The 27,401-nt window shown below is 39.3% G+C and overlaps 1 protein-coding gene across 2 annotated transcripts in view; it reads left to right on the forward strand.

Moving 5' to 3' along the window:
- Window positions 1–27,401, forward strand: part of TBL1XR1 (TBL1X/Y related 1) — a 109,682-nt gene that overhangs the window by 33,779 nt on the left and 48,502 nt on the right. For both annotated transcript variants that reach the window (XM_071438043.1, XM_071438044.1), the window contains exon 2: window positions 13,639–13,703. The gene's annotated coding sequence lies outside the window, so the exon portion shown is untranslated. The remainder of the gene's footprint in view (window positions 1–13,638; window positions 13,704–27,401) is intronic.

The raw sequence follows: 27,401 nt of genomic DNA on the forward strand, positions 1-27,401 counted from the left end.
AAATCCCTCCAAAACTAGCAAAAGGGTTGTGTCTGCTGATCAAAGGGTCCTTTGGCATCCCCAGCCAGTGAGATTCAGTGCAAAGGGAATTTTCAGAAAGCTCATTAAAAATTAACAATATTGTGGGGGAGAAAGCCCAGAGATAAATCCTTAGAGATCATGTTACTTTAATAGAAGTTTTTACTTGAAATAAGAAATACCTGAATGCCCACTAGAAAACAAGTTCTGTAACAAATTCTTTGCACCACATTCCCTACTTAAGGATGTGGGAAGTTTATAAATTCTGGATTTTATAACCTGTTTTGTTTCTTCTATGGAGATATCTTTGATTTATCTCAGTGTTTGCTACTGTACAATTTACCATATTAAAAAAAAATCAAATTATGGATTTCTGCACCTTAGATTCTTATGGGTTGCATTGATCTTTCAGGGCCTTTCATGTTTTTGAAGTGTGTAAGACGGTGAAATCTAAATTCAGAAGGTGTTTCTGAGGTTTATTCTTTTATAATGTATGTATTTTATGTTATTGATTCCTTATTTGCTACTGTACAAACGGGAACAACTTTATTATTCTTCTGACATGGCTTGTAGTTAAAATCAGCCCTCTTGGCCCAGTCTTTGGTGTCTCTCACTGATGTTCCAGAAGGGATACAGAGGAGGCACTGTAAAGAAACTTCTGGATGAGATGTACAAGTTAATTATCAATGAGCTGAGATTTTATGATACCCACAGCGAACTTGTGGGGAATGCTTCCCTGCAGAAGCTAGAGCAAGCGTGGCATTGCTGAAATGAAGTGTAAAAAAAAGCTTATTTTCAATGCATACTAAATTCAGAAATAGTTGCAGGCACAATTAATAGAGGTGACTTCCTGTGGCAACTGCCCTCTTATTCTTTCTTTCTTTCTCAGTGTAATTACCTGACGATTACTGTAGTCTGGATACAACTTTGTGGATTATTTCAATATATTTGCTGGTTTTGAATTCAATGGTAAAGCTAAGCTTAAAAAAACAAACAAAACCCATCCCACCCAGGACTGAATGATTAAATTTCCTTTATTTGTTTGTTTGGTGCTCACTTTTGTACCTCCAGAGGAGCACTGAGCACCTCAGGATGTGGGTTAGGTCCTGCTAGGGTTTTTCTTGGATCTATTTTCAGTGACTTCCATCCAGAGACAAAGGGACTACCCAGTGCTGCCCTATTCAAAATCTTTTTTCTTTTGCAAGTAGTGAACATCAAGGCTGATTATAGATGTTGTTTTAAGGAGGTCTTTTAGTCTTTAATTTACACCTTTGACTATTTAATACCAAAAGAAATGTCTGCTAAGCCCAGGGTGGATCGAAGGGAAAGCAATTTAATCAACAGGTAGAAGCCCTTGTTTGAAGTAATTGATTGTAATTTTGCTTTGGATTTAGAGAAATCAAACTTTGGCGAGAAAATAACTGTGCTGCAATCTATTAAAATGTTTGATTTGCTACTAAGATTGAATTGTTGTAGTAGAAGTGGTATTTATTTTGCTAATCAGGCTGATTTACTGCTTTGCTCTGCTTTTGTTAAAGCACATAACCTTTATTTATACAAATTATTTGAGCTTTTACGACTTTTTAGGAAGTTGCATGTTGATAAATAGTGTATTTCTAATTTGTGTGAAACTGCATTTAGAGGAAGGCGTGTATCTAATACATGAAATTTTCACTTGGTTTACTGTTGCAGTGTACTGGATAAAAGAGGGAGACTTCTGCATTTCGAATTAGGGAAAAGTGCTCTTTTTACAGTAGTGAAATGAACTGATTTTCTTGTTCAGTATTTTGGAATTAGTGGGGGTTTGTAGTCTCATAACTGGCAGATAAATTTCTTATCCTTGTGTGTCTGGAGCGCATGCAAAGCACTGAAGCCACTTGAATTCAAAATAGTTGTGGTATTAAAAATCATTTCTGTGCCACTGTAAAAACTGGCCACTTAACACTTTTAGTTCATGAACACTCTGCCTGTGATTTCCAGCAGTTCCACTGATTGCTTAGTTTTCTTCAAACTGTAAATATTGCTTGATTATTTCATTTATCTGATATTTTTTTCTAGTGGCTTCAATCAGGTTTTGGTTCAGGTTTCCAAAAATTTAAATTGAATTTGAAATTAAAATCTAAACTCAGTTTTGACATGATACTTTTATAGTATCTATATCTGCAGTGGGTTCTGTCATCAAAACACTGAAGAATTTCAGTTAAAAAATTGCAAAAGGATTTTCTACTCATCTTCTTTTTAAAATAGAAATTCTTTGTAAATATGAAAAGAACTGTGTGGTTTTGAATGGAATAAACAGAAATGCTTCTGTAGTATTCTCTCTTCTGCTTCCCTGATGCTGTGAGGCAGCAGCACAGGGCAGGAGACACAGCCCTGCCCTCCAGTTCTCTTTAGGCACCACCATTTGGTTGTGTTTTCTTCTACTTGGTTAAAATAGTAAGCAGCAGGGTTTAAAATTTACTGTGTGGTATCTGTAGGGGTTTCTATTTTAATCTTCCTTAATTGTAAACTTATTAAATAATAATGTTATGGAAGTGTCTATCTTCTTTACCAGAATTTTTAAGTTCACCCTACCTCAGTTCTGGCTTTTTGGGTCTCTCTGGCCACGAGCAACTCAGCTACTCATCTTGGGCAGTGCCCACAGTTTTTAGATACTTAGACAGTTTTAGATATTTCTTTAATTTAAAAGAGAAAAATAAAAGCCTCAGGAGGCTTTGGGTGGAGTGCCTGAGATAGGACTGCTGAAATGACCTCACCAGGTCAAGCCTGCTGGTGACTAAGGGTGAGCAGGAGTGTCTCTCTGGTTTGTTAGTCAAGAGAAAGGCAGATCTTGGCTTTAATGCTTTGGCAGGCACACCTCTCTTCTTAAAGCGTGTCACATGAGGGATGTGACATGTTTGTACATGGAGAGTTCCATGTGAAATCAGACTGGCCCTGCAGTATGAAGTCCTACCAGAAAGGAGAAGCTGCTGCAGTGATCATTGCAGCACAGGTGCTGGAATCCAGGGTTATTTCCTTATCTTACCCTGTATGGCTCTGCAGCTTGTGCTGGGACAGAGGAATTCCATGCAGCGATGGGAGGCTCTGTAGATCACTTCCATACATGTGTTACTGACACTTCACACTGGGGCTGCTTCTCTGGCATGAATTATTTGCACTTCCCTGTGGCTGCCTCCCTTCATCCACACTCAGCTTTGCCCTGTGAGCCCATGGATGGTCTTGGCTCTCCATGCAGCCACTCTCTTCAAAGTTTAGTAAGAATGTTTGGCAAGTGTTGTTTTGAGGACTGGCAATTGTTCAAGTCAGTTAAGAATTTTGCAGTAAAGTCGTTACACAATGAAGTTATAAAAATTAACTCCTCGTATGCAGGCTAAAGTAAATGAGTGTAGTTTGATTTTTACTGCTTTATGGGAAGATATTAGGAACAGAAAGATAAAACTAGTCAAGTTTTCTGAATCACCGAATTAATCAATTAGCTAAAAATGCCCCAAGGAAATGATCCTAACTTGACTAAAGGACAAATAGTGCTAATTGCTCTTAAACTGAGCTTGTTTAGTCTGCAGATGCTGCTAGCAAAACTGCATCCTTTTTGTGGGAGAGGGAGTGCCAGTGTGTAGGTGGCAAACACACCCAGCTTGTGACAAGGAGGGTCAGCAAGACTTCTCTGAAAAGGTGTCAAAATCAGTCCAGTAGTAGTATTCCTGGGAGAATATGGCAAGTGGATTTATTTCTGGGTAAAGTTGGTGTAAAAAAAGAAGGGGATATGTTAAATGGGTCAGAAGTGCTAGTGTTTGAGATGCTTTTATAATTCCAAGGTTTTGCTTGTTCCTTAGGCAGTGATAAGAAAGATAAGACACAAGAAAAAGTCTGATAAATGATTGCAGCTGTACTGTATCACACAAGAAAAAATATATGTATTGAACCTTGTTTTTATCTGATACGGCAAACAGTCTCTTCTGAAGTGCAGCAGCTTGTAAACCTGGGGTTTTTTTACTTTTTGGTGCATCATTATTGGGCTGCCAAGTCCTGTGCATTTATTACTCTGTGCTGTATAGGGTCTGTGTATTTATTAGTGCTAAATACCTCATATTGTTCCATTTCAACGTTCTGCCACTGACTTGGAAAAGTACAGCATGAAAGTATCCTCAAAAAAAATAGGGAAGAAAAGCCCTTGACTAGGTGTGACTGAAATAATATCTACAGTGTTCTGTTTGGAGATGAACCAGACCCCAATCTTTGGTGTTTGACACTGAGGGGAAATACTTCTGCTAGGTGGAGTATTTTTGACAAGTGTGTTCAATACTCCTCCCCTGAGCATTTGTCACTTGCTTTCTTGGAAAACCAGTGTATGTTAGCATGATCACAAAACAAAACAGCAAAATATACAGGCCTTCTGTTTGTTCTCCATCAGTAAAAAGACCTAAATATCTGTAGGTTCAAATGGAAAATAGAGGCATAGATTTGGGGTTTTTTTAAGGTTCATGAATATTCATCACTTTTTTCCCTTTTAAAAAATGAAAACTGGGCTGGTCAGTGGACGGTTTAGTGACTCTGTATCAGAGCAGCAAAAACCACATCAGGAGCAAAGCTTTTCAGTGATGGTACCTACCTGGCATATTTTAATATTAAGATGTGGGTAAATTTTCCATCTTTAGCAAGGTAAAAGATTAAGGAAGTTTTTATTTCCCAAAGACCAAGAAAGTATTGAGTTTGTTACTTTCTCTGAGCAATCTGGTAGATCACATTGATAAATGAGTTGACTTAAAAAATAGAAAAAAAGTCCCAAACCCACTGGTTTCATGAAGCCCTGACAGCAGTTACAGAGAATGAGAATTCTGTAGGTGACTGCAGAGGCAGAGTTCTGTAAATGTAATTCCCAACCGGTGAAACCCTATCCCCAGCCTATTCCAGTTTGAACGAGATTTGCAGGATGCACAGCTCAGCCAGTTTCAGATTCCTGGTGTGAAACAATCAAGATAAGAATCAAAAAGTAAAGAAAGGGAAAAGCCCTGTTAGATCAAACACTAAACACTAATCTTTCTCCTTAGGCAGAATTACTCCTTCCAGAGTCCTTACTGCTCTTGTTTAAAATAACAGAAGCCCCATGGCACCGAGAGTTTCTCTTAACTTGTCTTCAGCCGCATGATTTTGTTATGGGGAAGTTTTTCCTGGTTATTTAAAATGTATTTGCAACTACCCAATCTTTACCAGACAAACCTAAGTCTTCTCAAGAAATGGCTGGTTTTTCTCCTGTCGGTGATGTTACATAGCTGTACTTGAGACTGATCCCTTCACTAACATCAGCATTCTTTTTTTTTCTGCTTTTTAAATTGTTTGTAAAGTGGTGTAATAGGTTATCTAATCCCACTTTCACTTGTTTGTAGGATAAACACCTGCTGTGTGTTGCTCTGTATGTGTAACACGTAAGTTCAAAGGGATATAAATTGAGCTGTACAGCTGCAATGACTGTAGGAAATCCAACAGAAAATACTTCCAGTGAAACAAAAATATTGACTTCACTCATTTTGGCAACAAAATAAGTTTACTTAGGGTTTTTTTTCCCTTTTGAAAATGAGTGTAAAACCTTTTCCTACGAGCAGGAAAACCAACATAATTGAAATGTTAATAAAACAGTATTTTTAGGAGATGGGTTTTTTTGTTTTAAATTTCTGGATATACCACCTAGGTCTGTTCTGGAGGGTACATAGTTTATTAGTTCAAGTGTACACATACAGCTAAGCCCTCTTTACTGCTTAGGACAGGCTTGAATAAGGCCACTGTTAGGTTGTTACCAATCAATCATGGCCTAGTTGATGATCTTTGTAAAACCTCTCTGCTGTGGTTTTGTTTCCTGAAGTCTCAGTTCTTTTGAATATGTTGTCTTTGATGAATCAAATACATGTTTTCCTTGGTCATGCTTAAGTTTTGTTGTTATGAAAATAAACCAACAAAGGACAAGTGGCATGATTATATTCGTTTAATATGCTGCTGTTGATTAATGACTTTAGTCAATTTATTTAATAGCTGCTGTTCTCCTTGACCATAGTGTTAAAGTAAATAGTTTGCTGTTTCTCTGTACTGTAAGCTCCTTATTCTCTGGGACAGGTTTTGGTGTCTCTTACTCCATGTACAAGTCTAATATTGATGCAGCTATTTTGGTATTCAGTCAGTGTGACAGACAAACAGCTCTGGTATCCAAATGGTTTGAAAAGACAGCAGAATAACAGATACCTGTTTTACACACTTGGTGCTTGTGCTGTTTGTGGTACAGCTTGTACCTAGTACATCATTCTAGGTTTGAGAGCTTTTCGTGCTGGGCTCCCTTTCTCTGTCCAAGGCACCAGGCATCCTTTGGAAACACGTATTTTGATGGTGGAGCTATAGGTCAATGCTCCTCCTGCATTTCTTCCCTTTCTTGAGCCAGGTCAGTCCTCCTCTGACCCTGCAGTGGGGTGCTTCAGGAGCTGAGTGGAAGAAAACTTAATTTTGTTTTCAGAGGAAAGGAAGTGTTGAGAACACCCAGCTGGGAGAGGGTAGATGAGGGTAAACTGAGGTTTCCCCATGCAATAGCAGTGAGATCTTGGCTAGGATGAGATTTGAGCTTAAAACGAAACCAAAGCCTTCAGGTGAGCCACACCTCTGAGCTCCTAGGGACAAGAGGCAGCTCCTTTGGCTGTCCCTGTGCCTTCTGTGACTTTAGCCCCTGCTGCAGGGAAGGTTTCCTTTCTCGGGGCAGGAAAGCCTCCGTGCTAATGAGCAGCACAGGCTTTTCTCCTATTCCCTGCTCTGCAATTTGTCACAGCTCAGTAGCTGCTGTGTAAGAATAAGTTGTCCTTTTAGCAGGGATGGCTGGATAAGCAGTGCATGAGCAAGGGCAGCCCTCTCCAGGTAGATTTTAACTCTTTGTGAATCAGAGCCCTCAATTGAAGTTGCAGAATTGCTCTGTTGGAGAAGCGATGGAGACATGGAAAGAGCAGAGGCCAAAGGTTGTAGGAATGGTATTGTCTACTGGTTGCATGGTGTGAAGATTTGGAAAAAGGAAAGAATCCTTGTGTTGCTTGGTCTGGGGCAACGTGTCTGCTTCTTAGTCACAGGGTTTACCTGTACAGGAGGAACTTCATCTCCAGGTTATTTGTGTGAAAATATGACCCACACACAGTAGTAGTTCTGAAAGGTGGTACAACTGCCTGAGTGCATTGTGCTTCAGGTGTCACTCAGTTTTGAAAGTTCCTGGGGAAATGAGAAGGGACTGTAAGCAGAAGTGCAGCAGTTTTTGTTGACCAGTATTTTTGAAAAATAAAATAAAAAGAAAGAAGTTATTCCTTGATGCATTTAATTGATGATTTCAGGGTATTCAGTGTTACCCTTTTTTTGGCAGTGTGAGAGGCTTATGTTTTTCTCTGGCTTTGCACAAAATAATAACAGTAATAATAATTCTAGGAAGAATCTGGAACCCATTATTATAAACACCTTATTTTAGTGGAGCTGCATCCCAGGAACACCTGGAGTGTATGAGCCCAAGGGCCACCACAAACTTTGCTTTTGGCCTCTGATATGACTTAAAGTTTTCAGAAAAATGTTTTCATACCTGTGTATTTTTAAGTACTTTTGAGTTTTAAAAGTAACTTATAATTTTGAGTGCTATTTTAAAAGAATTCTTGGATCCTAACTCTTCAGCCTCTATGCTATCACTATCACCCAATATCGCGAGCAAGGTAAATTTTAAAGAACGTTTTGGAATACCTTAGTTTTTAACCCTGACCCTTTGCTGCAAGGGCAGGCACCCTGGGAATTATTCCTGCAGTGGGCAGACAGAAGGCAACCAGGCTTCCTGGTGTGTCCTCAGACAGGGAGAGTCACTTGAGCAGCCCTGGGTGTGCACAATGTTCAGGGTCAGTGGCCACAGCGGGACAGCTCCAGCCTGTTGACGTCAGGCTGTCTGCAAACACCTCCTGCAGCACCAGCCAAGCCCCACTGCACTGTCTGAATGTCCTCAGCAGCTCCTTAGCTTGGCTCAGCAGCAAATGGACACCTGAGCTGTGTCTTTGAAAGGATGCCCTGATTGACTTTGGGGTGCCCAAAGAACTAAAGTGGTAGTGGCACCAACACTGAGGGAAACCCAGCCAGGGCTCCCATGGTGGTTGCACTCACTGAGGTTGGAAATAATAACAATATTGTCAAGTCCTTTTGTTATTTTGGGAGATTTCCTTCTGTAAACATATTGAGCCTAGTTCCAAATGTGATCTCTGTGTAAAACGTGTGTCCCCACCTCACTGAAATACGGCATATTTGAGACAGAATTTTAATTAATTCAGTAAATTAAGCTTGCTATAATCTAGATAAGCTCTTCTGCATGGCTACTGTGAATTCCAAAGCAAAAGAATATATTGTTCTGAAAACACAGTATCTGTCTGAAAACACAGATGAGGCAGGCACTGTTAGCAGAAGAAGGTGATTTTCCCAGGAAAGCAGTTTGAGCTTTGTTCCATATCCCGCATTGGAGACCAGTTTAAAAGTCCTTCCAATCTTGCAATTACCAGTTCCCTGCAGGCACATTTCCATGTTGGCAAAAGCAGCTGTGGCCTTCCTTCAGCTGTGAAGGCTCATCTGAGTTTACTGGGTCTGAGTTCTGAGTGGAGAATGGAAGGGTTCTCACCCACCCGTGCAGCTGAGTTGATTTAGTGAGCTGGAGAAGACTGAGTTAGTATATGGGAAATATGTCTGTTCTTGCTCTGAGGAATGGGAAAAAATATTCTGATTTTTTAAAATTTTTTTTTGTTTTGTTTTGTTTCATGTTCTTGGGGTTTTTTGTGTCTTGGTTCAGTGTTTAAGGTAAGTATTTGAAATCTGTAATAACAGAGTAGCCCCTAAATGTTACACCTCAGGTTTTTATTCTTTTATTTTTTTTTAGAGAAGGAAAAATCTTTTTCTCTTTCCTATTTGAAGTGAGTCTGCTGAGAGCACCCACTTTGACAAGTTGTTTTAGCTGATTAATATTCCAGTGATTAATTTAAATTTAAAACTCAGTTCTAGACTAAAAAACCAGAAAAATTATTTGTAAATATGCTACTGTCAGTAGTCATCATGTCCACCATTTTTGGAAGAAGAACTCCACAAATTGGAAACTACCTTGAATTTTCACAGGTGGGCCCCCATCCTGCAGGTAGCAGGTGGGGTTTTGTGAGGGCTCTAAGGTCCTTTGGCATAAGAGTGCTTTGGGTAATAACTCTTTATACTCTTTCCCAGTCTAGACTGGGTTTAACTTCATTCTCTAGGACCTTCTAACTTCCAGTTTATGTGAATTGGATTACTTGCTAATGAATTTCATTTAAATGCTTGCAAGTGAAATGGTGCTGCAGTGCTGCTTGCCTTCCTACCAGCTGATTGGTATTGACAAGATTACTGGGGTGCATTATGGGCTTTTAATGGAGCTGGCTGAGTTGGTTTCCTCTCCAACAATTCAGCTTCCTTCCCTGTCAGTGGGTTATGAGCTATTTTCTATGATTGCCTCAGTTTTTGACTGTAACACAAACTGGTGTTTAAATTTCTGCAGTATTCTTTTGCTCTGGTCTGACTTGTCCTGTGTTTCTCATTGCACAGTGAATCCTGTTTCTGTGGGTTTGCAATGAGTGGTTTCTGTATCTGGATGAACTTTTCTCCAGAATAGTGCTGTCTGCTTGCCCAGTTCTTATTCTTTATCCCCTCAGATACCCTTTGTTTTAGCAGTTGATTCACATATGTCCATGGACATACAGGTGCTTGTTCTATAAAAGAGTATTCCTGAAATGTGGAAAGTTGTGCAGCTTTAATGTGATATGAATGTACAAGTTAAGCATTTCTTCTTTGAAGCTTCTGGAAGGTCGGCTTACATCAGTTTTTTCTATATATTTCTGATGGAATAAAGGTAGAAGAACAAAGATCAGGAAATAAAAATTGCTCAATTGACAGAAGATCTGTTTCAGGTAGAGTTTGTGTGGATAAGTCTCTGGGCAGGTCTTACCTACTTTCAGTGCCTCCCCTGATGAGGCTTCCTGTAAAACATCCCCGCCCACGCCCTGCTCCCAGAGTGAAGTACAGGAGCAGTCTGTGCATGTTATTTTGTCACTAGGAACCCTATTGCTACCTACCACTTTCAAGTAATGACACTTCTTAACTACATCTTGTGTATGGTGCTGATTTCTCCCCCCCACACACACTTGTATGTATTTGTTTCTCCTGAATTTTCTGAATTTTCTGAGTTGGTATTTGTCTCAGTTTAGCCTCTCTGTCAGATCTGAAAAGCAGATGTTGTTGTAGACGTGCTGAATTGCTTAAAAAAAAATATTGCCATACATCACTGTGGAACTGTGATTAAAAGAAATAACTTTGGTTTTCTCTGTTTATGTTCCAAGCACAGCAGTGGTAGAATCACCATTAGCTTTGTATGTGCCTATTAACCAAATGAAAGGAAGGATTCAATGGAGTGATTAGTTTTCAATTTAGGCTTTTAAAGTTATTGTCTCATGGTTTTTGCAGCCTAGTTACTGAGGGGAATATCCAGGGTTTAGTTATTTTTAATTCTGTTTTGATTGGGACACTTTTTCCAGTTACTGGAATTCAGATTAAAGCAGGATACTCAAGGATAATTTAGAAGAAAAGATACTGTGTCCTTAGAAGGCTTCTGTGATTCGGAAAGCACAACATCTCATGGCTAAATTTGTTGTTAGAACTCAAATAGCACCAAAATCTCAGAAAGTAGTTTAAACAGTGTGATCCTAAGAGGATTAGAAAGAAGCACAAGTTCACATGGGGAACAGGAGCAATTCAAAGCTCATGCAAAAACCACTGCTTTAACCATAACACATACCCAGTGTAATGTCTGGGAAAGAGAAAGTAGCACCTATAGCAGCATTTATGGAAGGAAATGGTTAAACATTTCTGCAAGTAGCATTTAAAGAAATCCTTGCTTTGAACTGATTGTGTTTGGAAGCAGGTAAGGACTAACATCAGCGCGCGTCTGGTCTGTGTGTTTATAACCAGATCTGTCACTGTGTTGGTGCCAGGGTTGTTTTTATCTGTGGTTTCCTTTGCCCCACGTGGTTATTGCTTGGCTGATAGCAGCAGCCCAGTCTGAGCAGGCAGCCTGGATGGGTATCTGCTGCTTTGATGAAGGTGGTTTGGTGTGTTGGTTCAGCCCTGCAGGTGAGAACTGCCTGACTCATGCAGGCTGGGTGTAAGCCTGGGGCATGGCTGGTCTCTGTACACCCCAGCAGGGTAGGATGCTCTTCACAGGGAGATGAGGGCTGTTGTACCGAGTGTTTGGCCCCAAATCTCCAAGGGACACACACATCAGCTGTGTCATTTTGTGCAGAAAAAACTGGTGTGGGCAAGACTGGTAAGCACTGGCTCTGAGCACACGTTGTGTTCATCGAAATCATCTTTCTTTCCAAGTTGAGTGGAGCAGTTTTCAGTTGATGTTGAACACATCACCAGGCAGTGGTGAGCTGTTCCAGCTCCTCCAAAATGAAGGATCCAAACTCACAAGCTGCTGTGCATTCCCCAGGTGTGCCTTATCAACTTAAAAATAATCCACCAGATGCCCTTTAAGTGTCATGTACAATAGCTGTTACTGCATCTGGGCACCTGTTTAAATCACTGTAATGTGGTGGAATATAAAGGTGAGAGATAGTCTGAAATCAATAAATTATAACTGTCACCTGCATTGTTTCAAGGTACATGCCAAAATCCAATAAGATAAATTTGGAAAGGAAAAAAAGCTGCTGATGAGGCGTTTGTACTCAGCAATTGATTCTGAAGAAGGACATTGCAGAGTTTTCTAAGTGTTTACACATCGCTTCAAGCGCCCTTATTTAAAACTGGAGCCTACAACCAATTAACATTGAAGGAGGAATGAAGTGAAGTCAGTGAACCCTTTCTTTTCTAATTCTCTGCTCTCTTGAGTCTTTGCTTCCAGCTTCTTTCCGTGTCACTGCCCTGTTTAGATGTAAAGCAAAGGACAAGAAGCCTCTTCCACGGATCAGGCAGAAAGGTTTCCCTCTCTGGCTTCAATGATAAGTACTGCACTCGAGATTGCACAAGGGCAAAGAGGTGTTGGAAGGAGAGAGTTTGGGCAGTGTGTACTGAAAAAAGCCTTTTTTCCTTGAAGAAAATGTTTTATGTCTGTGCAATCATCCCTTTATTTGTGTTTGTAATGTTCCTTCCCAAATGGAATAACCCAAACCAAGCCGTCACACTCAGAAGCAGGGCCCTCCTCTGCCTTTCTCTGCACACAGCTTTTATCATGATTTAGATTGTCCTCCAAAGAATCTTGGTTGGTTGCTGTTTTGTTCTGCTTTTAAGGAAAACTCTTGTTATAAGCAAATAATGTTTTTATGGGGTCTGCAGAGCGGGTGTTAAAGCTTTCTCTTCTCAGCTCTGGCTGTGGAAAAAAAAAGCTTTGAGTAGCCTTGCATAGGATACTGTACCTCTTGAGGAGTGGAGTTTCACTCAGCCTATTTACATATTTTCTGCAGCACAAGTACAACTAAGCAAGGAAATAAGAGCATGTTTGCAAATTCTTTCAATTCCCAGCATTCCTGCATTCCTCAGCATCCTCTGCAGTGCCTCTTGCTTGCACTGTGAAGGTGATGTTACTGCCTGCCTTGTGGGATCTTCTAAGAATAAAATAACTCCAAATGGCGCAGCTCTTTTATTTTATTTTCTTTTTTCTTTTCTTTTTTTTTTTTTTTTTTTTTGGGTTGGGTCCAAAAATGGCTCTATAATGAATGATTTCCTGCTGGTTGAGCTTGAAAGTTGCACGTGAGAACCTTGTGTTAATCACGAGTCCCACAAACTGTAGTTACTCTTTACTCATAGTAAAAGTTTTTTGACCACAGGTTGCAGATGCTTGGTAAAGAATTTAATCTAAAAATAGTCTGGTAATACTTCATTAGTCAGCCATGTCCATCTGTCACCCTTCCTGCTCTTTGAGTGGGTGATTAGATTATGTCCTAAAGAAAAGTCGTCTGGCAAGTATTTGTATGGAGGACAACCACTCAGGAATATTAGTGTGGATAAAAATCATTTGTCACTGCTGAATAAAAATGAATGTTGTAGTGGATGGAGTTACCTCATATTTGGATGTCAAAAGCTGTGTGCTTACACTTAGCTATTTTATTGTAGGGTGCATAAAATTATTATTGACGTGTAAAGAAAATTACTAAAATGTAGAAGAGTGTGGATTTGTATGGATTATGTTTTTATTTGGGTTTTAAAGGTGGACAAGAGTTCTCTTGAATTTTGCACTAGGAAGATTTATGTTATTTACATGTTGTCAAGTGTTGCTAGCAATTAGTGTGAGCTGGTTGTTTTCTTTAATTACTGAGGTCACTGCAGGAGTTGGTAACTCTTTGGGCTCATGGGCACACCTGTGTACATAAATTGAGTTATTTAGTGCAAGATGTGTTAGGAAAACAGATTTTTCTTTTACTGCTTCGCAGTGGATGTAACCATTTTGGAAGTCATACCATTGGAATTTTGATTTTTGTTTGGAGCTTTTCAAAATATTTAGGTGTTGAAACCTGTGGTTTCAAGATAATAAATACTAACATTTCCTATTTTGTCTCCTTATTTTTCTGTCAGCATCACCCTTCTGTGGCAAGAGGCACCCGAAAGGAAAACTTCTGCATATCAATGCACTGCCAATGGTAAGTACCTTTTTAACTGACTAAAGGTGGTGTGGTTTCTGTCTGCACACGTGCCGTTAGCAGGCTTACACTGCAAATAGTGTTTTTAGAATAACTACTTTTTAGTATTCGAGTGGATTATTTTCATTTTTTAAGGAACATCTAGACCATTATGCTGTTTGACAGAAATACTACAATTGCACCTGGTTTTATCCTGTGGAAAGTAGGGCAGCATGTTAATTTTGAAGTGAGAAGTGTGACTCGACAGTAACATAGCTCATCCTGTTAGTAACTGGTGTTGCTTCCTCTTTTGGCCAAGAGCCTGTTTGGGGTGAGCTGTAGCCAAGCTGAAAATTCTGTTGCCCCCACTTGGGTGCTCTCTGCAGTTTGTTTCAATACTAACAGAAAAAAAACCCAAGACCAGCTCTGCATTGTCAGGTGTATTTTACTCCAGCCCGTTTGGCAGTGTAGGACCAGTGAAGTTAAAATCTTAGCTTCTGTAGAAAGGGGCAATCTTCTTATTCCATCTCTGAATGTTAGTGTTGCAGACTGCTGCAAATTCATATTTTCAGGCTATCCTTATGGTTTGCTGGTGCTTCCTGATAGCTGTGCAGATGGAAAGCAGAGCTGAGGTCTGAAGGGAAGGACTGGAACTTGCTGCTTCAGCTTTGATCAAGCAACCTCTTTTTTAGCAGTTTTGATATCTTCTGTTGTCACAGTTGAGGTGTGCAAGAGTGGTACCTTCAGCATTTGCCTTAAGAATTAAATGCATAAAGTGCCAGTGTGAATTCTATATTTAAAGCATCTCTCTCTTGTTGTGCTCAGTACAGAAGTTAAAGGGATAATGTTTTGAACCACTTGCTTTGAAAACTCAATTTTGGATCTGAGAGCTGAGCTGATTTCTGTTGGTTTGCATGTGGAAATGGATCTAAAGAATATTTAAATCAATTACAGCCTCACTTATTTATACCTTTGCAACTCCACTGTCTTTGCCCTGTGAGGAAAAATGATGCTCAAAGAGAGTTTGCTTGGATGTAACTCCTTCACTTTGAGGTAGTGAGCAATTCTGTTAACTCCCAAAGACATCATGGAGTGAAATGTAATATATTTGTCACAAAGTAAAGCAAATATACCTCTGAAATCAGAAGATCTGCACCAAGGATATATGTTGTTTAATAGTCTGGTTTTTAGGCTCAGAGTTTATATGAGTAGAGTTTATATTAATTTGAGATGAATTTCAGGTGGTGGGAATGGATTTGTTGAGTGAGAAAGAATAGTGTTTACCTGGTCACTCAGACTGGTGTTTCAACTTCTTGGTCCTGAAATGAGCAGTGCCCTCAGCCTTTTCTAGTATTGTTAAATCTTCATTGTTGTTGTTGACCTTTTTCCAGCAAAAAGCTGCTCTGTTTTCTTTTTATTTTGTAGTGGTTGAGTGTTATTATAGTTATGATTTAAGATACTGATCTGTATTACTGCCTCTCTTAAAAACATGACTCATTTCATATTAACCTAGTCCTTATACTTCATAAAATTTTAAAATACTGTGAGACTGTACTTGAAATGTTACTGCATTTTGTCCTAATTTTCCCCCTACAAATTATATTAGAAATTCAGAATTGCACAGTCTCAAGGGCATGGTAGTTGTTACAGTGATCATAAAACATACTCAGCTGTTACTTGCACTGAAGTGAAGTACTCCCCACTCTTGTCTTTGAGGGCTGTTTTTGTGCTATAAGTTGTTATACTTTATTATTCAAGAGATTTCTAAGCCATTACTCACCTCTGATTAACTTTGAGATAGTTTGAATGTAGATTTAAGAGACAAGCTAGACACAGTTTTTACCATCCCCAAAGTAATTGTAACTAAACCTGTACAGTAAAAAAGACTTTTAGGGGTTTTTATTATGTTTTTCTCTTTGCTGTGTGTAAACAAAGTGTGAGCCAGAGGTCACTGAAGAAAGCAGGTTTTGTACATCCCCCAGAAAGGCCTTGCTTTAACCATGGTTGCCCATGTTCAACACATGTATTTGAATAAGAAATTAATTTCTGATTCCCTTGAGAAATGGTTGTAGCATTTTTGGTCATGTTTAAATCCTGATTGTCAGTTCCATTTCTTAGTAGTAAAAACACCCAAAATAACAATTTACACATACTCCATCCTTTTCTGTTGTTTTCTTAGATTTTCAATTTTCAAGGTAATTAAAAGAAACTTATTTTTTGCATCATATTATGTTATGATATGCATAATATATTCTATTATGTATATGTTAACTGATAAACCAAATAGGGTAAAATACTAGTTACTCTTTAAAAATTATTGTAATTGTTGGCAATTCTTTAGAAAAATAAATATTGATATTGTGATATAGCATGGCTGTGTTCAGTGGGTGTAAGTTCTCCTTCTCATTTTTCCAGCCAAATTTAACATTCCTCACAATGTCAAAGGAAAGATGCAAAGGCTTAATGAAAAAGGCTTGGTAATTGCAGGAGAGTAAGTGTCTAATGCTACTTTTCTAGGATTTTGAAGGTTCATTTAGAGGCTGATAACTGGTACTTAATCTGTGGTCACAAGAATTAATGTGTCAGAAATAAAAATTTGAAGTCATGGATCTTTGGTCTAAGCAAATGATGACATCAGGATTTCAACAAGGGCTTTAGCAAATACATTTTCTTATTATGTGATGGAACTTGTAGCTTACCCAAGAAAGATTTTCCATTGTGTCTTGCTTTTTTGTGAGTTTTGGAAGCAAACCAGTTTGCCTTTCTGTCTTTGCAAGTCATTGAAGCAGGTTTGTGTGTTCACATAAGTAACGTGGGGATATAAGAGTGTGCATGTATTTATACACACATATAGGTGTATATCTAAATTTAGAAATACAGAATGGACTGTGCAAAAGCCAGGAGCTTACAGAAAGGTGGGAGCTACCAGTTTGTGACTGTCCTATGACAGCTTGCTGGGATGGGTTTAATTTTGCAGAGGTAACCAGAAAGGGCTGGGAAGGACTCAAGCTGGGCCATGTGCTGGTCTTCTTACAGGCATCCTGGCAAACACTGTGTCCAGGTTCTGAGCCTTTACGTGGATGGTTTGACAGAGATCAACACCCTGATCAGTTAAAAAGGTCTAATGCAGAAGAGCATAGAGGATGTTATTGTTTATTACAAGCTGGCACAGGTAAAGTCTGAGGATAGGCAGTGAACACAAAATTACCTAGTCCCCAGGCAAGCAGAGTCATCAACAGCTAAGGCATGTCCTCACAGTCTTGGGGGGAATACCAAGTAGGTGATTTACATCCATTCTTTTCAGTGCTGCCTACTTCTAGGTGAACACATTATGCTGTGTTTCGAGGGTGTAGCACACCTATTGTGTGTTGTGTCAACTGTTCCTACTCATAAGAGATGGGATAGAGCAGCTCTGCAGGCACTGGGTCTCTTGGGCCAGCAAATCCAGGGGTGCAACATTTCAGTGTAATTACCTGCAGGGGATTTAGCTCAGAAACAGCAGGAGGGCTTGGAGGAGCTGGGGAGAACAAGTCACTCTAAAGTGAAGGGAGACTGTCTGCAAAACTTTCCCCAAGACTGCAGCGAGTCATTTTTAATTTGAATGTCTTTGTGGTGCCTTCAGGTAGTCCTGTGACCTTCACACTCCTTAGAAGACAGGTAAATGAATAAATGGATTTAACTATTAGCCCATGCTTCCCCAGCAGCTAAACCCATCCAAATACTGATCTGCCAGGCCACTATGCTGAAATTCTTCCATGCAAAGGAAGACAACCAAGGGAGGGAATATGAGCTGGAGAGCTGGGTTTGGTGTGGAAGCCTTGTCTCTGCTGGCACCTGCCAAGGACAACTGGAGGTCTGTGCCTCTAGCTCCAAGGTTTTTGCACTGGAATTGCAAAACTGGCTTTGTTTCAAGAGGAGCTGAATGGCATCTCTCAGCTAGGGGTGTATAAAATGAGCATCTGCTGATGAGCAGCTCTTTGTAAGGTGGTGGAGCTGAAGGTTGGTTGTCATACTGAGAGCAGGGACCCCTGCTTTCCACAGTTTATGAAACTTGACAGGACTAAAGATGTTGCCCTCAATAACCTAGAATAATTGATTCAAAATAAATAACCCTGCAAGACTTAAGGCCCTTATTCTATGAAATAGAAATGCATGTGCCTACATGTAACTTTTAGTGTAGGAGTAGTTCTTTTGCAATATAAATAAGGAGTTCTTGCATGCATAAAGCTAACCAAGCTTGAAAGCACGTTGAACAGTAGGGCCTAAAAGTGCTCGTGAAATTTATTGTTGAGGCTGTTGGTTGTACAGTTTATGGAGTGCAGCCTTAAAAGGAAAAAAAACCTATTTCTAGCAGGTTCTGAAATAGTCTCAAATAATCGACAACATGAAATTTTGGACTGTTTTGCTCCTTCTGAAATCAGTGGATGCTGTTTTCAATGAGGGAAGGTGAAGTGCAATGTATTTTATGTGATAATTGGTTGTGGCTAAACAGTTATATTTCAAAATGTTCATACATCAGTTCTATTTATTGGATCAGCATGAATTAGCTAATCTAGTGGTTTATGTGTGGAAGAGGAAATACTGCTGATAATGTGATATAAAAGAAAAGTTCCATCATGTGGTAGGGTGCAAACTGTGGTAAGCATTAAAAATTGTACATACACTATTTTGAATAATTTTTGGAAGGGTTTTTGAATTTTCTGTTTCTTTACAGAGAGCAAGTTAAGCACACTAGCAAGATCCCTTTCTGACTGAGAGGGAAAACACCCCTTTTCTCCTATTTCTGCCATTAAAGTTCACCACTGAATGAATCAACTGAAACGGAAATGAACGTCCTTTAAAAATTGAAGTCTTGGCTCTGTTTTGAAGAAGCATTTGTCAGAGAACTTTGTCTGCTGTTTCTCTAAGCATTTTACAGTTCAAAAATAAGCTTTTACTAAGAATTCTCAGCAAAATCATAAATATGTAATTATCTAAGCAGCTGGGATATTTAGCCCCTGGCAGGTGCCCAGTGCAGTGCAAGAGCAAAGGGAACTGGGCCAGTATCTCAAGCTAGTAGAACATCTAAAACAGGGTGAGGGCCATTACTATTCCTTATCTCCTGCCATTTCTAGTTTTTAAATCTTAAATATATATGAAAAGAGGCTGTATCTGCTGCAATGGGTTGTCTTCTCTTACAGCTGGCTTAGTCTGGTTTTTTTATTGTTTTCCTCTGCTTTACCTTCCCTGCCTTAGTTTTTTTCTGTCCTCACTGCTTTATACTGGTGTTGGTTCAATAGATAATAGTAGTGCAGTTAGCATTAGATTATATCTTACTTGATCAGCATGCCATCTGCTTTAGAGGAGAGGGAGATTTTGTGTTTGTGCTCTGGGTTCACTGACATGCCCATGAAGTTGTATAACCTGAAATTACCCTTTTCCTGCTCTGTTATATGAAAAAATGAGAAATACGGTATAAAGTCTTGTCAACATTGGCAAAGTTTGTTGCATAGTTAAAAAATTAAACTGGCTTTTGTGTGTACATGTAGTAGGATATTGTAGAGAAAACCCAAGGACAGGCTCTTTTGTGTCCCAGCACATGAGTGCTGCCATCTGCAGAAGAGCAAGGCTGATTTCACAGGAGACCATGTCAATGTGTCACTTGTATCATCAGGCCTTGATCCTGGTTTCCTTCTTGTCAACAGAAAGTTGATGTTAGTTCAAGTTAACAAAAGTAAAAGCTGCCCTTGGTTTCAGCAGTGCTGATGCTGGGAGATAATGAATATTGCTGCAGAACAATAGGAAGCCTGCAGGCTGTGTGGAGTGACACTGTGCTGACTTTTATTTGCTCAGGGGAAACAGAGACCTGCTGGCCTTCAAAAACCAGGACCCTGTGTGGCCATCAGCATGGATGGCATGGCTAGAAGTCTGTATTTGCTTCCCAAGTCTTTAGTTCACCCAGTGATGAGAAGCAAAAATTGTAATCATTGTGTTAGTGCACCCATATTTGTAAATAAAGGTCATGTGTGGTGTTCTTATTGTAATTTAGTGAACAAATATAAGAAACTGTTCCAGACAAGGGATTTGAATCCCACACTGAGCATATGTATGTAGGATTGGCATCCATGAATTTAATATTCACACAAATGGAGGGTATTGATGTCAAATGTGAGCCATAATTGGAATCTTTGACCTCATTAATGATATTCATGAAATCTTCCCCTTTCACTTAATTTCTTTGGGCTGTAGATGGACCATATTTTACTGTAGTCTACATGTGTTTTAAAAATGTTTTATCCTGTGTTCAGGTATTTAACAACGGTTTTAACTTATGCCACTGGACTTAGCTTTTTTTTAAATTCAAGTCCATCATAACAATGTGAAAAGGAGAGGATTTGAATAAAGCAATAAACTGGGCATGTGGTGTGACTTGGGAATGGCTCCGTGCATGGCAAGGAGTTGGACTCAATGACCCTCGTTGGTCTCTTCCAGCTCAGCTGATTCTGTGAAGCTGGCGAAGGAGCCTTTATAAAATCAGCCATTTCACTCTCTTGTAACTTGTTTTCTCTTCTAGCTTAGTTGACACTTTTTATGAGAACAGCCATGCACTTCTGGTAAAGGGCATACAGTAAGCCAAATTACACATACATGATGGGCTATGGAGAAGTGATTTTGAGTGTGTGCTTACTGATGAGAATCCAGAATAAAGTCACTGGTGGTTAAAGCGAACAGAGGGCAGATCAACCATCAGAGCAGAGTCTTTTTCCATGAATAAAAGAAACAATTTTAAAACTATCAGGTACATAACACACAAATTAAGGGGAAAATAGATGGTCAAAGGTCAAAGAGGGAATGAAAACACAAGTTTTATGGTCACAAGATTAAATGAGGCATTAGTTAATTTTCCTTTTTTTGGTGCAGTTCAGCAGAAGTTCAAGTAATTCAACCGAGTGATTGAACTGGAACAGGAAAGAGTGCCAGAAAAACTGGTTGCTAATAACATAAACAGAAAAAATAATCAAAGTTACAACTTGATGTCAGCATTTCACATTAAAATGAATTTGAAAAGATTGGAATTCCATCCTAGTTCATGGAACCTTATTTACATAGAAAATGAATTTGTAACAAATATTCTTTTAACAGCTGATAAATTATTCTACCAATAAGCCATCAGAATAGATTTAACCAAGAAGTGGCTGAGGCTCAGATAGGGTTTTCTGGAGACTGACCATCCGGGAAATTGGAAGTAACCTGAGTAGTAAGTAAGGGTATCTGAACTGTGAGGAGGTGACTTAATTACGTAAATAGCAAATGGAAACCACATTAGGGATGCTGGGGTTTTGCTCTAAATAGAAGATAAAATACAACTTAATGTTTCCTACCATTGATACCCCAAGGTGATGTGCTGCTATTTAGGCAGGATCATTGCTGCCTTTTCTTGTACACATTTCATCCTACTTATGATAAGCAAGTAACTGCTGTGTGTTTGAATTTGTGACTGCAAATGCAGCTTAGAATAGATTGTTGGCATACCTTTCCACTAGCCTAATTCCTGGCTTCTTTTATATTTAACTTTTTCTAAAAACAAAATCCTTTTTTGCTGAACCATTCAGTTTTGGTTATTATTAAGATTTTTCCTATGCTGCTGCAGTTTATGAGGTTCCTGTTTTAAAGTCCTCCCCAGTTGTTGAGCAGACCCTTGCACATCCCAGTTCTTGATTCAGACTGGGAGCTGTGGTGAATAGGCTGTTGTGGAGCAAAGTTGCTTCCACTGCCCCATCCAGTTTTGTTTTAACATCCCTTTTGCTGAAGCTGACAGAAATTTCTCAGCAGATTGGCCTCCTCATTGCCCACAGGAGCAACTGTTGCCATTTTGTTTTGGTTTTTTTTTTTTTTTTGGTTTGGTGGCTTGTGGGTTTTTTATTCACACGTGTCTCCATGGTGGTCCATGTCGAATTTCCTTTTTATTATAATGCAAACTACATAAACTACTGATATTTTTTTTCTTTCAAAATGCCCATGTCAAAGCAGTTGCAGGGCTTACCCTGTCGAGGTTGACTTGCACTTGGACTGTCTCTGTTAAAGCTTCCCATTTTCACCAGACTGCTTTTCAGTCTGTCCACGGCAGGATGCAGATTGTGGCATGTTTGGAAGAGGAAGGAGTGTTACATGTGATGCTCTGAAATATCTTAGTCCTGATGTCCGAGTGTCTGGAGTTCATGGGGTTGGGACATGGGACAGAAACTGTAGCCTGAGAGAAAACAGTGTAATGATCAGAAACATTATGGTTCAGCAAATTCAGAAGCACATAAGCAAGTCCTGGACTCATTTTTTGTCTGATTTGGAAGACAGTTTAATCCGTTACGTAAATCTTTAAATTTATGCTTTGAAAAAGGAGTGTTATGTGCGCAAATTCTAAATCATTCTGAAAAGAACTCATGGCATCTATACATAGCAAACCTCTGGGGAAAAAATAGTAATTTTTTAGGGTTCCTGAGGTTCTGTTGTTACCCCAAGATAGATGTGGGACGTTTTGCAAGTGCAGGAATGGAGAAACATCAGGAAAGGCAAATCTTGAGCAGAGTGTTACTAGAAGTGCCAAGTTACAGCTGTGATGGGTGACATCAACTTAAAAAGATGTCAGCTATGCAGGACTCATAAGTTAGGAACCTCTGTGCTTGCTTTTGAAGAAAAAAGCATTGCAGCTTAAGTGAAGTCAATTGTTCCACATATTTTTGTGACTCGTAACTCATCTGGTGAAAAACCCACAGTGGTTTGTAGGCTTGGAGTGCTCTGAGTAGGGAAAGGAGCTTGGGCATCCCAGGAGGAGGTCTGGGTCACAGAGTAACACACTTCCTTCCTTATTCTCTTGCCCTGGCAGCATGGCATTTGTGTATTTGCAGGGCTATATCCACAGGAAAATTAATTCATGCCAGAGAAATTATTTATTTAAAATAAATCTAACTTTGCCTCATGCATCTGTCTGGCTACACCCGTGAAAATTGCCAAGAGGTCAGCTGAAAAATCACCTGGAGGTCAGCTGGAAAAGGACCTGTTTAGGAAGTGGGTGAATTCACAGCCCTCCCTTGGACAGTTTATGGTAGCACTTAGGACAATTGGAGAGATGGTGATGTGGCTCAATTCCACAAGCAGCTCACTGCACACTGTGTCAGGGTTGAGAAATGCCAGTGCAGCCTTGCCATGTGTACGGTTTTAGGGGGTTTGAAGAGCAGTTTTGTGGCTACCTCAGCTTTAAATTCAGTGTGATACACAGTGCCTCTGCCAGCACATGTTGAAATCCTGTAAGAGTGCTATAATTAGGAAGCTTAGTTGAAGAATTGGGTGAAGGAAACACTTGCATTCCTTAAGTATAGAGGATTTGTCAAAAAGCAAAGTGTTCCCTAACTTGCTATGAATTCCTAGGAGGATTTCATGACAGACATCTTGGGTTAAATGAAAAGGAATATACTGAAAAGGGGGAGGGGGACAATTGTTTCTGTTGTAATGTGTGAATGCCATAAAATCCTCCAAAATGCAGCATTTTCAAGTAGGGGTTTTGCTTCTTTTTCCTTCTCTCATTTTATCTTAGTAAAGGAGGATTGGAGGATCTGTAAAGTGTGGTCTTCACTGTAGGAAATGCATCTGTTTATCACTTTGAGTCAAAACTAAGCAAGCTATATGGATTGTTTCAGTAACACCTAGGAAAAAAATAATTTGTTTTGGGAACCTTAAAACTACTAAATATTTGCTGAGTGAAGAAAGAATCATAGCCAGGCAGAAGTGCCTGTGTAAGGTTTTGCCTCACACTAGGATAATGGCTGCAAATTTCTAGAGCTTCAGAATGCTGTTTAATAAGGCATTCCCTAGCTCAGCCCAACAGCCAGAGCCAAGAACAGTAAAAAGTGCCTTTTCCTGTGATGCTTTTACCTTCCCTCTCTCAGCCTGTTCCTGCAAATCACTTCCCTGCTGGCTCAGCTCTGGTGCAGCTCAGTGCCTGTGTTTCTGCTGGGCTCCCTGGGGCTGAGCAAGGACCTGCCTGGAGGAGGCTGGTTAGAAATATGGTTAGAAAATGAGAGAATCCCATTCCCTCACTGCTGCCTCTATATTGTTGCTTTTTTTCCAGACACAATTAGACTTGTTACATAGCTCTTTATCTAGCTATTTTTCTAAAATAAACCAAGGGCTAGCATTTAATCCTCATTCGATGCTAAAAATATTTCATTCCACTGGCCAGAGAAGTTACTGAATTTAGATAAAGATGACAATATTCAACATTGTATTTATCTTAAGACAGTAGTAACTGGCACTTCCAGGAATTTCCAGAAAAGCTGTGTTACCTCTCAGCACTTCCATTATCATCGAAAACTCTTCATTATATTTTGTCTCCCACAGAAGAGGAAACTTTTTTTTTTAATGGGTGTGCTAGGAGGACAGACCTGGAGGACCTTGGTCCATAAGAGAGAGTAGCAGATGGTCTAATATATATTAAAACAAAACAACAAAAGTCCTGGACAGGAGGCTTTGTTGTTGACCTTTGGTGTTGTTTTTTGACCTTGTCTGGGGAGATTACCATCTCTTCAGCACAGGAACTAAGTCCTACCTGTTTATGCAACCTTAGCACAATGGGGGCCCCATGGTAAAAAGAGATCTTTTGGATGATGTGGTTATTCAAATAAATGGTGGCAGTAATAATGTTCTTTTATCTGGTTTGAGTTGTTGTGAATGTTGAGCAAAGAGAGATGTACCTGAAGTAGAACAGCAACATTTGAAGTGAAATGAGTAAAGTCCCTTGCATCATGTGTTGCTTTTTAATTGCCTGTGTGTTTTGTAGATGTTTTTGTACCACTCCATTTTATCCAAGTGTGTATAAAACCACATCAGAGGTTTTTACAAGGGTTCTATCAGTGCATTTTGTGATTTATACTCGGTAGTAAAGATGATGACTGCCAGAGGTTTTTTGGTTTTATATAATCCTGGATTTGCAGCCTTGTAATTCACTTGCTGTCTGTTTTAGAGTGCAGAACAGTGATAAAAACTTTGCACATAGACTTGGTTGACTTTTCCTTCTCTACAAGTCAAGGAATCACAGCTGAGGGGGTGGCCACCCCTCCTCTGCACAGTACCTGCTCCTTTTCCTCCCAGGCACTGATTTCTGGTACCCTTTTGTTTTATTTTGTTTGTTTTTTTTTTTTTTTTTTTCTCATATTACAGAATTACAAGTGGAATTGAAGGACAGAGTAAATAGAGATGAATTTGGTTACATATGGCTGTGCTGTGAAAAATGCAGGTCGTTTGTGTCTAGAAAATGGGTCAGGTTTTAATTGCATTGTCAAGGGTAGTTAATGCTTAAACAGTTTGCTTCTCAATATAAGAGGGAACAACAACAGATCTGCTATTAACTTTTCAAAGCATTTCTAAAATTATAGTAAATATGTATGAACTAAAGTGTGACAGGCCCTACAAACCTGTAACTGCTTGGAAGTGCTCTCAGTTTTCTTCATGACAAAATGAGCTATTTTTAATTTTCAATACTGTATCTTGTGGCATATCTACAGTGAGACTCTTCTCATCCCAATGTTGCTATGCTGAACAGACAGACCAGTTCACATGACCTGAGGCAGAAAAGAACATTTTCAGAATATTCTGAGTAGCTTTTCTAGCAGATTAAGGAGCTGAAGTTCAAGTTCGTGATCAGTTGACAGTGCTGGCTCATCCTTGTGCCTCTGCCTGCCTTCCATACCCTGTGCCCCACGTGTTATCCAGAGGTTGTGTTCAGGAATAACCCTGGCTGCTTTTTGTGCTGTGGTGCACAGGGTCATTGGATTTTGCTCTTTTCTCAGCTGCAGTTCAGGTGCAGAGCACGATGGCAAAGGATTTATTGTTCCTGTGGTTATATAATGGGATAGTCAGTGACAATAATTTCAATTAATTAGGTTAAATTCAGCGGAAAGGCAGCTTCTGTGGCATCTTGGAGAGAGCCTCCTCTTACCAGGAGATCCACCTTAGGCTGACTGAGGAGTCTGTGGTTTGTCTGGTGGAAATTCATTCCCTTAGCAGTGTCACAGAACCTGTGGGCTATATAACAGCAGTCTGAAAATGTATTATTTACAAAAGGATGTTAATCTGTCAGCAAAAGGGGTAAAGTGTTCATTGTTGTTTATATTTTTTTTCCCTCTTCCCACCGTGATTTGAAGAAAATTTTGGTGTGGATTTTTTGAGTGATCTGTATGAGGTAGGACTTAGAAAACCACTTGTCTTCATCTCCATAACATGCTCAAACCTCTAAATTCTATCCCTATTTCTAGTAAAGATTAAATGAAATCATCATAAAAAAATGATGTCACATGTCCTTCCCTCTGTAAAACCAGTTTTGCCTAGGGTAAGTGTAACAGAAAAAAAAAATGTTTTCCCACTGCTGATAGTGTTTGCAAGTTTTAATATGAGTGTTGCAAGTAAAATGATTTGGGATAGGAGAAAAATCAGAAGATATGAACTAGGTCTTGACTTGGTGCTGGTTTTATATAAAGCAGGGGTGGTGTGAGGGTGGTGGTGGTGTTACAGCTGCAGAGGCAAAACTGGTTATTGATTGCTGGGCTCCAGTTTTTATTCATAACTGTAAGACATGTGGATTCCCACAGCTGTTGCTGGAGTGAAATTTGCTGATAATGGAGACTTTTACTTTGCTGGTCAAGCCCACTCTAATTCTGAACATTTTTAAAGGCTCTCCTTAAGGTTTAAATATTTTTAGTATATATAAAGAAAAAAACTTATCAGGGGATAGATGAAACCACATTCATGTCTTCTTTCTTACCTTCTTTTTGAATGCCTTGCAGCTTTTTTGCTTACAATTGTGGCATTTATTAGAAAAAATAAAGTGTACAATGGATGTAAAAATAGCCCACATGATGAAAGTGGCTTTGGATCCCAGCTAGCTTTTTATTTATTTCTTGTAGATTTTGTTTCCTTTTCCTGTTTTTTTTTCTTCTAGGTTTTTAATAGTTATAGTGTTAGAGTGAATTTTAGGATAAAAAAAAAAAATTTAGGAAATGGAAAACCACAGACAATCCCGTTCCCAGACAGCAAATGGTGATCTTAATAACTTATCTTAATAACAGGATTCTCTTCACTCTCCTTGGAGTTAAAGGTGAATTGGCAATGTGCAATATTAGTTACAGCTCCAATTGATTTCTTTGTACAAGTACTTTGGTATGCATAAATACAGGAGAAATTAAACAGCTGGCAGAGGCCTCCTGGCTTTGTGTAAATCTTAAGGCTAGGAGGAGGAATTTTTAATTTTTTTTCTTCAAGATTCAAAGAGTTAGCTGTAGAAGGAAGTTCTGTAAATGGCATTATTAGGAGTGTGCTCCTGCAAGCTGATGGGAAGTGATGTGGTTTCATACCAAGAGAAAAGCTGAGCAGCAGTGATTTCTGTGTTTCTCTTCAAGTCTGTCTTTCCAGCATTTCTGAGTATTCCAAATTATTCTGCTGTACAACTGTAAAAATGGATTATTATCCACTGAGACATGATTACAGGTCCCCTCTTGTTGATGGGATTGTGTTCCTTAGTTGTAAATTTGTTTCAAGAGCTGTTTCTATGTAATTGTCTCCATTTCTGCTTTCTCTCTATGGCAGGCATACCTGACAATGAGTCCTGCTTCTCTCTCAGCAGAAGGCTTGAGGCAATTCAGTGTTTTTGCAGGGTTTCTCTGCCAGCTTTCCATCTCCACTGAGCATCCTCTG

The sequence above is a fragment of the Agelaius tricolor genome, unplaced genomic scaffold (assembly GCF_023055355.1).
Source record: "Agelaius tricolor isolate 1412-34295 unplaced genomic scaffold, bAgeTri1.0.p SCAF_12, whole genome shotgun sequence".
Taxonomy (NCBI): Eukaryota; Metazoa; Chordata; class Aves; order Passeriformes; family Icteridae; genus Agelaius; species Agelaius tricolor.